Here is a 14,044-nt window from a genome sequence, read left to right on the forward strand (position 1 = left end):
AAGCAAACAGAATTTTCTAATACCCAGATATGCTTTTTAATATCTACAAGTGACAAATTATTTTAATTAGTTTTCCCTTTCTCTACCCATGGATAATCCCTCCCCTCTTGGCAGACCTCTTCTCTTCAGGCTGACCTGGGTTCAGCTCGTAGGCAGAAACAACATATTGATCTTGGTGTTTTAGATTAGTTGTCCATGTAGGGTCCTTAGTTAACTTGCCTTATTTTTTCTTTCGTTTGTGATATGTTGTCTTTGTTGTTTAATTAATGATTTGTTTCTGTGAAAAAAAAACAACATTAAAATCCCTGGAGAATTAAAGCATTAGAATATTCACTAACTTTCCAAAAAGAGTTCATGCATTCAAGCATAGCACAACGAGTGTCATTACATATCTTCTTATCCATTAAAATTCCGGAAAGAAAACTGTTAGTAGCCATCTCTCGTAGCGTCACTTATGAAATCTTTCACTGGTTCAGAAACAAGCTCTCCTTTAATTAGGATGGACCCATGGAGTGATGTTGAGGGTCAGGTCCTCCGGGACTCAGTCGCTTAGACTCGTACTGGCTTTTGCTTGGCTCTTGTTTTCCTAGCCCAGCCTTGAATGCTTCTCTGGCGCCGTTGATCAATGTTTTAAACGATTCACTTAGCGTCCTCCCCTCTAGAAAAGGCTGGAGCGGACGAGGTTCAGACCTCATGACGAAGGAAGCAAGGAAGAATAGGCACACCCAGAACTTCAAGTTAGTCATTCTTCTCTCTGATTGCTACGAGGTTCTAAGCTAAGTTGATTGCTATAAATGCGCAGCTTACTCTGATTATTTTTATACTAGTGGAAGTGACGAATGGCAGCGTTTCCAATTTTTTATTTAAATTTAGTAGGGCCGACCATGGATGGTAGTTTTTTTACATGAGCTAACGGCTTTGGATCGATCTACAAGAAAAGAAGAACCGACCAATGTCTGTGCAGTTATGCGCTGTCCATTACATACTCGAGAAAAAAACAAAACTTAGGCAGGACCCTGCGCTTCAACTAATTTTTCAGTTAATTCACCAATCTGCTTCATTAAATCTTTAACGATGTGTTTGTCTAGTCAACAATGATGCTGGAAAGATCAGAGAATGAGCTTGCCCTCAAATACTTAATTTCCCTATGGTACATTTACATGTTGTGTCTATTCATAAGCACTCTCTCTCTCTCTCTCTCTCTGTAAATCCACTGTTCGTAAACGTCCAAGTCCAGGTCTTGTCTGTACTTGTTTTTCTTAGTCATAAGCAATTGGAACTCTTCTTCTGCTGCCTGACGTTTCTTTGGAGTGTTCCTTACTGTGATCAGCAAAGAGATGATATATTGGACTAACCCAATTGAAATTGAGCTTAGTGTATTCAGGACTGATCAAGAGATTGTGGAAGTAGAAAAATATAAGAGATGGCGGCCCTCGGGGCCACCTTAAGCACATGATTGCTCCTTTGAGTGCTCTCCACATCCACAGTGAGTTCCAACACAAATTGATCATTGATGGATGAGTTTCTTCAGAGAAGCAGAAAAAATCATCATTGCAATATTCACTAAAACCTCTTTGAATTGTGAACTGTACATCAATGAAGTAATAAGACGTGTAAGACATTGACTCGTTCTAGTTAAGTTCAGGAATGGATTAATGGAGTATTATGTCAACTAGGTATCAGAATTCAGAACCCACATGAATCCAATTCACCAAATTATGATCTATTTAATAAATTAATTATTACCGCCCATGTCATCTTGATAAGCATGCAAGAAGTGTACTACTCTGGAGGATAACTATGACAGGTCTTAAAGTTGGTAAAACAAAATTAAAAAAACGGTAAAATTAATCAAGGATTGTTGGTAAAGTTAGAAACTTGGATCGATATCAGATGCCGACCAAGACATTCTCTATTTAATTATCCATTCAATGGGTTCCATTAAAAACCCTGTGAGACTGTGGCCTCACAAGGGTCAATCTGTAGAAAGCCTAATTGCAGATAAGGAAAACAATGCTGAAGTACAGCTACTATTGTTATTTGGCATGTTTATCGTTACTTACAATTAAGTAGTGCTACTAGATAAACATGATCTCTCTTCCATGTTTATCATACCATTAATACAATTTATCAACAGTATCAAACCCTAAAAAAGAAAGGATGGGTGGGGGTGAACATACCAGATTCATCTAAAGTCTCAAATAAGCAGTCTTGGCATTGTTTTCTGATGGTCATCTTAGTCTCAATCAATATCAAGTAGGGTAGTAAGATCATCCTCTGGAGCATATCTAAACTACTAGAAGTTGTATAAATCTAATAAGTGGGGAGAACCGTTTTAAGAGTCTTTGGCAAGTGAGTACTGTGATTGACTGATTGTGATACTTCAGTTTCTCCTACCTTGTCATTGTGCTTTATCTTTTCCCACTCAAATGACCTCACTAATTTCTGCCATGTTGAGAAAAGATTGGCAGATCTAAATCGTCCAATAGATAAGAAACCCTTATTAATTTTAGATTGGCTACGACTTCTTCGATCACTTCTAGCTAGTGGAGTGCTTGACTGCTCGTTATATTCAAAGCCTTTACTAAGTGATGTTAGCCCTTCCAAAAGTTTCAGTTATTTTTTAATTCAAAAGAAACCCACAAAGAAAAGCTCCTTTTCGATCGACACACATGGGATGTTTTTTCTGGACTGAAATTCGCCCCATTCCATGAAATAGTAGAGAGCGTGGGGATCAAGAGGGTGGGACATCAGGTACGACCGTTTGAAATATTTCTTCAACCATGTCGCCACAACCACTAGAGGAAGATTCTTGTCTGTTAGACTTCATTAATTCTCCAAACAACCCACCCAGAAAATCCCTTCCCTTCAAACGAAATTGGGTTTTAATAAATTAATTGACCACTTTCATTGGACAAGTGTTTTTACTTCTGGCAGGATGAAATTAACTCAATCCTTCAACGAATCATCTTCCACTTGTCAAAGCGTTACAGAGTGTCTATATTCTTTTAAAACCTCTTAAGTAGCTGCTGTCAGCTTGGCATATATATATGTATATTCTGTTGAACTTTTTCTTATCTTTTGCCATTTTCGCCGCAGCAGCAAACAGTACCTAGATATATATCAATAAATAAGTATGGACCGGCCTGCAACAAGTTGATAACAATGAAAAGCTCAAGTCTTAGTGATCGACCATAGATGGTTGACACTTCTTTCAAAACTAGCTTTCCGCCTTTTCTCATCCATTTCCACGCATTCAACTGTTCCAAGGTGCAAAGTAAAACTCTCCACCTGAGTCTGTCGGTGATTCTATTAGCTTAGCTGTGCAGCCGAGCAGGAGCCTAAATAAAACACCCACACACAAAGCTACTGTCATTGGCGTCGACATAAGGACGAAAGGGATGAGCCCAGATCCATTAACCGCCCCTCACTAGTGGATCCGTACTGGATGGACCCAGAAGGATCAAGCTGAACCAAGTTTCACAGTAACAGATGTGATTTAAAAATTTGTGGAAAGAGAATTTGACTCCATTAAACAACTGGGTTATGGATCGATAGTGCCCCACGATAGCAAATTTTGGGGATGGGTCGTTAGTGGTAGAAGGATGGATGGTGGACGAATGGTGGACCACTAGATACATCGTCTGATGATTGTGGCGAAAACCTTTCTGCATTATTCAACCCAAAAAGCCACTAGTCCCATCTTCGTGTCTGTTCTCGGTACACTCCAGTGTCAACTGTCAACGCAGTTTGTTTTGACAAAATTTCGTGTCTGCGTGTCAAATGTTGTCAGCAGAGGTATAGGTCGGCAAGCTGCCTGACAAGAGAATCGGTGATCTTGTACTGATTGGTTCTATACTCAGTATATCTCATCCACAATGGCATGGTGTACAGTACCACACTGGACTGGATTGAACTAGGATAAGAAATCCTAGTCAGAGATGACGAGGAAAGAAATATGGAAGAGTCATGCAGCTGCTTGGAGAAATAAAGGAATTGAAGAACCAAAATGAAACTCTTACACTGTAAACTGTAGTAGATGAGATCACAGTTCAAAATATTGGACATGGCATCAATAAACTTAGAAATGGGTTTGTGTCATATAGCAGGTTTCGGAATGCCAATGGATATGGTGGAAAGATATAGATATTTTTGGATAAATTTGGGAAATTTTATAAATCTCATAACTATATATATATATATATATTAGTGACATCAAATTTACTGTTAAAGCAACCATAAATAAGATATAAATATGTAAGAAATACATACTATGATAGTTTATATAAAGAAATTCATTATAATGGGAATCAAGGGATATAGATAACATACCATAAACTTGCCAATAATATATGAAAAATTATTAGATAATTAATTTATAGATATATTAGACCCATGAAAATGTATAAGATCTATAAATGAAAGTGTACAAGGTACAAATCAAAAGGAAATTATTATATTTTAATTACTTTATTAATCAATCTTGTTATATATTTTTAAATTTGTAAACTACCAAACAAAACTATAAGACAATGTGTTTAACTTCTTAAATAATACTAATGTAAATTAAGTCAATTTTGTAAATAATATTTTTTTCATTTCTATAAATAATATAGATGTTGTTATTTAATTACTTATTTATTGTAAACTACGTTATTAACTAATTACAGAAATATATAATCATAATGTAGAAAAATATGAGACTCTTCAAAAGTTATATGATACATGTCATGCCATATGCAATTCATAACTTTTAACTTTAAAATAGTACTCCATTTTATTATTTTAGTTCTCTAAATTATCAAAAAAAAAAAATTGATGGTCTTTGGATTTCACCAAATTTTGGAGAAGTCCATAAATCTACTTATACAAGCAAAAACATCTTAGACTCAACAACAAATCGATATGTCATAGCATTTCTAATGCAAGACTTCATGTGTTTAATTTGTAGATATAAATTCTCCCACAAATGTCTAGAATGAAAATGAGAGGCTTGGAAGTTGGAAGTGAGAATGTGCTAGAAAAGTGAAACCAACAAATATAAATAATTCCACCGGCATGTGGATCATATGTATCAACTTGTATCAAAGTTGGATACAACACGATATATATGTACCTACAAGCATGTGTAGAATGAATGTACACCAACTCCACTCCACCCATGAATGGATTGGGTGTATCATATCGATGAGATATTGTTCATATATTAATTTCTGTTCATTATATTTGCTCTTATGGACACAGTTTTCTTCTATATGTTCCCTCTCATAGTTAGGGATCAAACCTTAATAATACAATCATTATTAATACAACAATGTCTTGGTTTTTGCATATCAAATCCTAGCATAGCTTAAACTTCAAAATGCCACTGATGTCAGGGCGTTGAGACTTTGCTTCTCAAAAAAGAAAACAATCAAATTGATGTTTCTTGTCTTGAAACATCCCCTAATATATATTTTCATGCCAAGTGTTTTGACCGTTTTAACTACAAACGTCTCCAAACAAAAAAAAAATCAACTGTTAAAATCAAAATACCTGTGGTAGCATTTATGCTTGAAACACCACACTAGTGGTATAAGGGATGTTTTCGAAGAATGCTTTGAGCTTGATTGTCCTGTTAGGCTTGGTTCTGAAGCTAAAATTTCAATTGTGTGAATCTTATAACGTTTTAATTACAGAATAGAGAACACTAATTAAATTGAATATTCTTGGACAGATTATATACCATTTGGAAAGGTATTACTAGCAATCCAGAAACCACTCCATCAGTCGGACCTGACAATATATTACAATTAGGTACATATTAATTTAATGGTCTAAGATCCATGTAAGAAACTTTGCTGCATCAACCACGCCAAAGAATAAGCTCTCAATTCAATTATTTCCGGTTTATGAATTATGATAATTGCGACTCTTATTTAGACATATTGTAATTTTAAAACCAGAAAAAAAGATTGCAGTTGTGTCGGATTGAAGGTAAATCCAAGCCCAACCCTAAAAGTGAAAACCTTTGGTTTGGACCTGATCCAACTCAAGACCAAGCTCAAGTTTATCAATCCAAGTCCAATTTTAAGCTTAATCTAACACAAGTCAGGTTGGGCTGGGGCAGGTTTGGTTAGGTTAGTTGGGTTTGAAAGAATTTATATAGTCATTTTTATTGGGCCAGGCTTGGGCAGGTATCTACAATTTTCATTTATAAATGTATAAATACATATTTGATACATGTATATATAATTAGAAAAAACATATTTTTATATCAATATAATATATATAACATGTATTTGATTGGGCGGGCTCAGGTTGGGTTCGGCTTTAACTACCCAAGACCCCAGTCCAAGCTCATCCATGGTCGAAAAACTCAAGCCCAACCCATCTAGAGTTAGGTGGGGTTGAGCCCACTCAAATTGCACATTCCTAACACATGAACACACATGAATGGTATAAAAGGAGTTATCTTTTTTTTTTGAAAATAAACAAGAGGAGCTACACAAAACAGGGGTAGCACGTCCCCAAAATCAGCAAAACAAATATACAGCAACAAAGAAGGGATTGAAGTAGTGATAATATGAAATCCAGGAAGACAAGAGTGATAATATGAACACTTTATTTTAGTAAGGAACTAAGCAGTGATGATTTGAGCTGGTTGATGATACAATAGTTGAGAACGTCACTCTCACTCACACATCCCCCCAAAACAAGGTGCAGCGTGCAAGATCAAACCTATAGAATGCTGGCTCGCCTTGGTATGGCCAGTGGCAGTGAGTAGGGGTGTCAATTGGATTGGATTTGATCCAATCTGATCCAGTCCAATGCGAAACCATTACAAATGGATCAGGTCCAATCTAATCCAATGAATATTTTGGATTTGTCCAATTAAATGTCTAGAAGGTCTAAGTTGTTCAAATTCATTCTAATTTAGACTGGTTTCAACCTCAAACCTGGCCCATTGACACCTATATTCTTATCTTATATCAATGAACCAGATATTGACTCAATCAAACAACCCAATCCAATATAAATTCATTATGAACGGACCAGGTCCAATCCAATCTAATAAAAACTTTGGACCATTAAGTATGGATTGGTCCAATTTAATATGTTTAGTTGGTCTGTCCAATCCATTTAATCCAATCCAATAAATACTTTGGACCATTAAGTATGGATTGGTCCAATTTAATATGTTTTATTGGTCTGTCCAATCCATTTAAATTGGTTTGAACTTGGTCCAGTCTAAAACCGAGTGAACCTCCGGTACTTCTATGCATCAAGGCCCCCATGAATTGGCATCAATTCTGACCTGACACCTACCCCAACAGTACTTTGTGACTACAAATTCTGACCCTGAGCTGAACTGTCTTTCTCCCAAATATCACAACCACAAAGGTATGGAGAAAAACAGAACTAGCATTAAATTAAGTTACCAAGTAAACTTGGAAAGGAATCCCATATCAGCTACTAGCAGAGGTGCACACCTCAAACCGAAATAGAAACATGATTTTAGGTTATAATCTAAACACAACTCGATACATATTTCGGGTTTAAATGGTTGCTCTTGAAAATGAATATTGCCTATAGCTAAAAAAGAGATGGCACAGCATAATTCCATTAATCAGTGTCTGTGCAACGATAGCAAAATTATCACTAAACTTATGCCTCTCATGTACCAGAGATCTTTCAACTTTCCTTAGGACACCTAACACCAAATGCCAATTCTCCTACAAGTTACATGTAAATAGATTTTTTGAGAAAATATAAAGATCTTTGAAAGCTATGAAGTGCATAAATGAAAAGAGGATAAAGAAATTTTCAATTCTTCTTTTATCAACAATTACAATATGTTGGATATCTATTGGACATAAAATTCTGCAACTTTTCTCACAAACCTTTGGCATCAATTTCATTAGACAAAATGAATAATATTAAATCTTTAGCGAAGAGATCAGCCAGCTGGTCCTTGAAGTAAATGTGGCGAATAATAAGTTAGTCGCACACTACCTTCTCACTAAAAAAAATGGAAGTCTACTTCAATGTGCTTGGAACGGGCAGGGAACATAGGGTTTGGAAATCATGGCAATAACCGATACATTAACACACCAAATGATAGGAGGAGCAATGATCGGTACATGAAGCTCTCGAAATAGAGAACAGAACCAATATAATTTTGTAGTAGTGTGAACGAGGCACCAATAATCAGCCTCAGTAGAAGAAAGAGTAGTGGTCATTTGCATCTTAGCACACCACGACACAAGATTGGAACCAAGAAAAACCACATACCCATTGGTAGAACGCTTGTCAATGAGACAACCAGCCTAATCAGCGTCACTAAAGGCTGACAACTATAGCGGGCCAGTTGAAGAAAAAGCCGAACTGAGAGTATCCTTCAGATATCGAAGAATATGTTTGGCAGCACTGAAATTAGCTTCCATGGGCTCATGCATCAACTGGCAAGTCTGATCGATTCACAGAAAATGCAATATTGGGCCAAATGTGGGTGACATATTGCAGCGTACGTGCCAACAGTGCTAGTGTTGGATCAAACAAAAGGGGATTGTCATCAGAGCTCAACTTAGAGGCAATGGTTGGAGTGGAGATGGGCTTACATCTAGCCACGTCAATGTGGTCTAGAAGGTCCAAAATGTATTTTGATTGACATAAGAAAAGACCATCGATGAAGCTGAACGTCAATGTGGCAGTGATGTGGCATTCAACGTGGATGTTATTTGAATTGATATGGTCCATCACAATGTACCATATCATAAAATGCTTCTATATTATTAATGTACGAATTTTTCTGCTTTTTCTATGTAATTTTCAGATTTTATGTCATTTTCCTCATGATTTTCTGAATTTCTTTTTTTTTTTATAGTCTATTCAACAATTGGGACCATAGGATGAAATAGGTGTTTTTTTCCACCGTTGGATGTAAGATAATATATACATAGTAGAAGCACTGGATAATGGGCACCAGTGCTAAAAACAGATATGGAGCATTAGTACCAAACAGAAAGTGTTGTTGTTGCCTCAGGAAATGTCCTACCTGGCAGCAATGTTTCCAAACAAAAAAAAAAGACTGTTTTCTCAGAAAATGGTGCTTCCATCTCACACATATACAGTATCGTGAGAAAACGGTGTTGTATATGCAGCATCGATGCCAAACACATACTAAGGTGGAACTAAACTTCTCATACCATGCTCGAGGGGCTTGTCAAAGGCCATAAAGGGATTTGTGCATTTTGCATAAATATTGTGGCCACTCTGGATCAATATAACCGGGAGGCTATCCATGTAATCATCCTCCTATAAGATACCATGGAGGAAAAGCACACTCCACATCAAGGTAGTAAAGTGGCCAGTTATTAGAGAGCACCAAGGAAAGAATAACCCCCATTGTAGTATGTTTAACTAAGGAGTTGAAAGTCTCAATGAAATCAATCCCAGGTTGTTGAAAAAAGCCCTTGGCCACCAATCTGGCACTGAGTTTGTTAATGGAGTTGTCAAGGTTATGTTTGACCTGATAAACCCACTTGCACCCTACTTATTTATGTTTTGTTTGAACTTTGAAAAAAATTGGTTATTTATGATAAAAATTAAAAACGTAAAATCAATACAAATATAATACAATGGTACAATATTTAATTTTATTTTGTAAAGCTTTAAATATATATTGACAAAAAAACCAGTTTTGCATAAAAACTAATTGATTTAAATATATATTTTGATTTTGCAAAAAAAAAATAAAAAGAAATAAACTTAAATATAAATAGATATTTAGAATAGATATTTTAGTTTAAAATATATATAAAAACCGACTAAACCGATAAACCGACCCATCATATTTGGGTCGGTTTTGCTTCATGGTTGGTCGATTTCGGTTTAGTCAATAGGTAAACCGACTAGGTCGACTCGGTTGAAGAAAATGACTCAAACCGACCCAACCCGACCTGTGAACAGCCCTAGTCTACATGTCCTAGGATTGTAGGGTAGGTACTATATTCAACATCCATGGCCTATCGCCATGCAACACTATGGTAGGCCTATGTATAGTACATCGGTTCAAGGACGTGGTGGGCTAAATGGGCTTGAGGAATGGGGTAACGGGTGGAGTACAACTTGGGTTTGAAGATCCCAAATTGGGATCGAGTTTGCATGGGGTGGGTATGTCGGGCTGGCGATTGTTTCTCAATGGGCCTAGTTTCAATAATGGGAGTAAGAAACGGGGTAGGGAGAGGTCCAGGGGTAGTAGACGAGGTGGTGTCAATAATAGGTGGAGGCATGGACCTGGGTGTAGAGGGTTGATAGATTACTGGAGTGGGCCAGGAGAGAGGCCCATTAGTTATTTCAATAGGAGGTGGGAGATTATTGGGCATTAGGGTGGGATGTCAGATAGGGGTGCTAACGGTTTGGTTAACCGAACCGTGGATGATTTTCTAGACCGAACCAATTTGTTTGATTTTTACATTTAACCAAACCGAAACTGAATCGATGCAACCGGTTAACCATTGTTTGGTTTTTTCGGTTTTTTTATGCCCTCAAAATTAAAATAAAAAGGGGGAAAATTGACAGTTGAAGAGAACTGGGAGATGCAGTAGAGCCTCAAGGGAAAAGAGAAAAGATAAGACTAACCCGTCAAGCAAAGTAGCCGAGCCTCTAGGTTGTGGAAGCAAGAGGGATCGCTAGTGTTGCCGAAGCAGGAGGAATCACCAGGGTCGGAGGCCGTTGGTGATTCGGTCAAAGGGCGGAGCGCCGAAGGCCGTCGGTCCATTGGAGAAGAAGAGAACTAGGAGAATGAGAGTCTAAGAGAGTGAGAGTCTGAGAGAGAGAGTGAGAGAGAGAGAGAGAGAGAGAGAGAGGGAAAGGGCAAAAGGCCAAAGGAAAAGACGCGGCGGGTGTCAGATAGGAACTAAAACCTGAAAGTCTCAGACAGGCTGTTCACCAGTCAATTTGGCAGTCTGAACACTCTTAGACTACCAAACTTTTTTATTAGATTTTCAAAAAAAATAAAATATAATATATATAATATAATATTATATAAATATATATATTATTGTATATATATATATCGGTCGGTTCGGTTAACCACCAGTTTTTTAAATAGTTAACCAAAACTATCAATTTTTTGAAAACATCAAACCGAAATCGAACCGACCGATTCAGTTAACTGATTTTTCAGTTCAGTTTCAGTTGGTTCATTTTTCAGAGTTTTTTGCTCACAATGTGAGTTAACTGTGATAACATTGTATTTTGATGCCTTAAGGGCATCATTTCAGAGGTATTTTCAGCTTTAGAATAGTCAAATTGTGCCCTTTCCCCAATTAAATTCAATGTTGTGACCTCAAAGGGTCTCTATGCAACTTTTGTGGAAAACTAGGAAAGTTACATGGCCGAAATGCAGATTTTGGGAAGGTGGAGTGAAGTCCAACTAAGAGAGGGGGTGTTTTTGTGAAAAAGTGAAAACAAAAGGGCGCCTCATATCTGCTAAACCTAGAATGGCACCCCTCTTACTGTATTAGCATGCACCCATCTCATTAGCAAACCCTAGGGCGCCTTCCAACTCATTCTTTTCATCCTTAGCAAACCTTAGTCACCCCTATCTGATCAATCTCCACCTTCCATTCCTTCTAATCTCCACCATTCATTTTAGGGCACTCTCTTTTTAGCTTTTTAACCCTAGGGCATCACCATTTCGCACCTAGTCATTAGATCTCATCCCTCCATTCCGTTTTCTATCTCAGCCATACACTTTAGGACACCACCCACTCCTTTTAATCTCCACCTTTCAACCCTAGGCACCTCAATCTCCACCATCCATTTTTGGGCACCCAAAACTCAACCCTACATAATATTTAGTGCCCTCTCCTTCTCTTCTCTGCCTTAGGATCAACCCAGAACCATCCCCGTTTATTAGAATCCCAAGGGTGCCCATATCTTTTCTAAAACCCAGTTGTCACCCCCCTCTTTCTCTCTAATCCCAATTGTGTCCATCCTTCTCATAAAAAGGACCCAAGGGCTCCTGAGAAGGGGTTGGATTCTGCCCCCAAGTAAGGCAGAAGGCTGATCTTGAGAAGTTCAAGGGAAGAGGAAGAGGATAACACCCAAGCAAGAGGAGGGGTTTCTGCTCGCAGTTCACCTAAGCCACTACTACCACCTTTGGATTCGGATCCTAACCATTAGTCTTAAATTTAATTTTTGTTCTTTCACTTTTTTTACTTTCAGCAATTTACTTTCATTCAGATTGATTTTTGTTTTCTTTTCTGTAGATCTGGAATTCAACCAAGTAAGACAGAAGGCCAAGCTCAAGAATTTTGAGGGTCAAATGAGAGATCCAAAGACTGCTACCTCTGATCGGATTACAAACTTTTTATTTCGTTCCTTTTGTTTATTTATTTCTATTATTTATTTATTTTCTTCACTTTTCACTTCCAGCACTTTTCGAATTTTATTTTAATGAATTTCAGTTTAATTAATTAAATTATGTGTTTCTACAACTCTCAATTGCGTTCTCTTTCCCAGATTTAAGTAAATAACGATTTTTCCCTTGCTTCCCCATGGATACGACCCTTTCTAACCATTTACTACGTTTGTAATTGTTTGAGAATCGGAAAAAAAATTATAAATATTAAAATTGATGTTCCGAAGTGGATAATGACATGCTTCTAGCTACACCAAGTTTTCGGCGTCGTTGTTGGGGAAGCAACGAAGAAAAACTTCTATTTGCTTTATCCAGATATGTTTTATTATTTTTTTATTTTCGTTTTATTACATGATTCGTTATCTTATTTTAATTCTTACTTTTCCTTGATTTTGCAGAACGAAATAGCGAAAGGTGGGGTACCGGAGCATAGCGGGATTACGGGAGAGAAGAGAAGAGAATATTAATTGGATTGCATTTCAGGTGTAGTCATCCCATTTTATTTATGATTTTTTTTTTAACTCTTTTTTTGGTAGAGTAGTGATTTTCGAATTTTTAATTTTTTCTAGATCCAATTTATATTTTTTTAGTAATATTTTTCTTTCATTTTGTTTCTAGATCTATTTTTTTCTTTATTTTAATTTCTTGTTCGAATTTCTGTTTTATTAGGTTTGTTTGTTTTTTATTTTCAGAAAAAAAAAACAAAAAAATTTGTTCATTTATTTTATTTTATATTTTTATTTCTGCATAATCTTTCTTTTTTTGGATTATCGGTTTCATCTTTTGAGTAGCTAATTTTTTTTCTCATTAGAATTTATTTTGGTAGCTGTTAATTTATTTTTAGCATAATTAATTTTTTATTTTCTGTTTGCAATAATTATTTGTTGCTTTATTTAGTTGCCCTTTAATTAGTTATTTAATTGAATAATTAATTGTTAATAAGAAATTATTCCAATTTTTGAATTTGAGTTTATATTTCAAAATTTTAATTTTAATTTTAATTTTAATTTTAATTTTAATTTTAATTTTAATTTTAATTTTAATTTTAATCTAAATTTTAATTTAAATTTCAAATTTTGAATTTAAAAAGAAATTCAAAAATAATTCAAAAAAAATCAATAGATATTTTAAAATTTTTGCATTTGCATTCCAACATTTAGGGTTTGATATGCTAGAGCATGCATCATATAGGATTATTTAATTGTTGAAATTATCTTGTTAGTTGTGAATGTGTTAGGTTTTCTTTTTTATTATTTTTTTAATTGCTTCTTTGGCTTAGTTTATTTTATTATTTTATGTTAAATTGTTGAATTGCATATTATAAATAATTGTTCATGCATTGTAATTAGTTGCATTTATTTTGTTTATTGTGTTTGTTTTTCGTTAATCCATTTAAGGGCAATCCAACTTAAATAAGATAAGGTGGGGATTTTATCACCCTTCCTTGGCCCAAAAATCACCACCCTTCACGTGTAGTTCACCCTAAACCCTAATTTAAAATTTGGATAGCAAGATCCTTTAGGGAGCTCCACATTTGGTTCAAAGGTGTGCTGGATTTTAGGGAAGCTTGTGATTACTTTCCATAACCAGTGGTTGGTGTCTAAGGAAAGAGGTTAAACGGCTAAGCCTAAGTGG

Source organism: Nelumbo lutea, chromosome 1 (genome assembly GCF_056320005.1).
Source record: "Nelumbo lutea isolate HS-2025 chromosome 1, American lotus-T2T, whole genome shotgun sequence".
Classification (NCBI taxonomy): Eukaryota; Viridiplantae; Streptophyta; class Magnoliopsida; order Proteales; family Nelumbonaceae; genus Nelumbo; species Nelumbo lutea.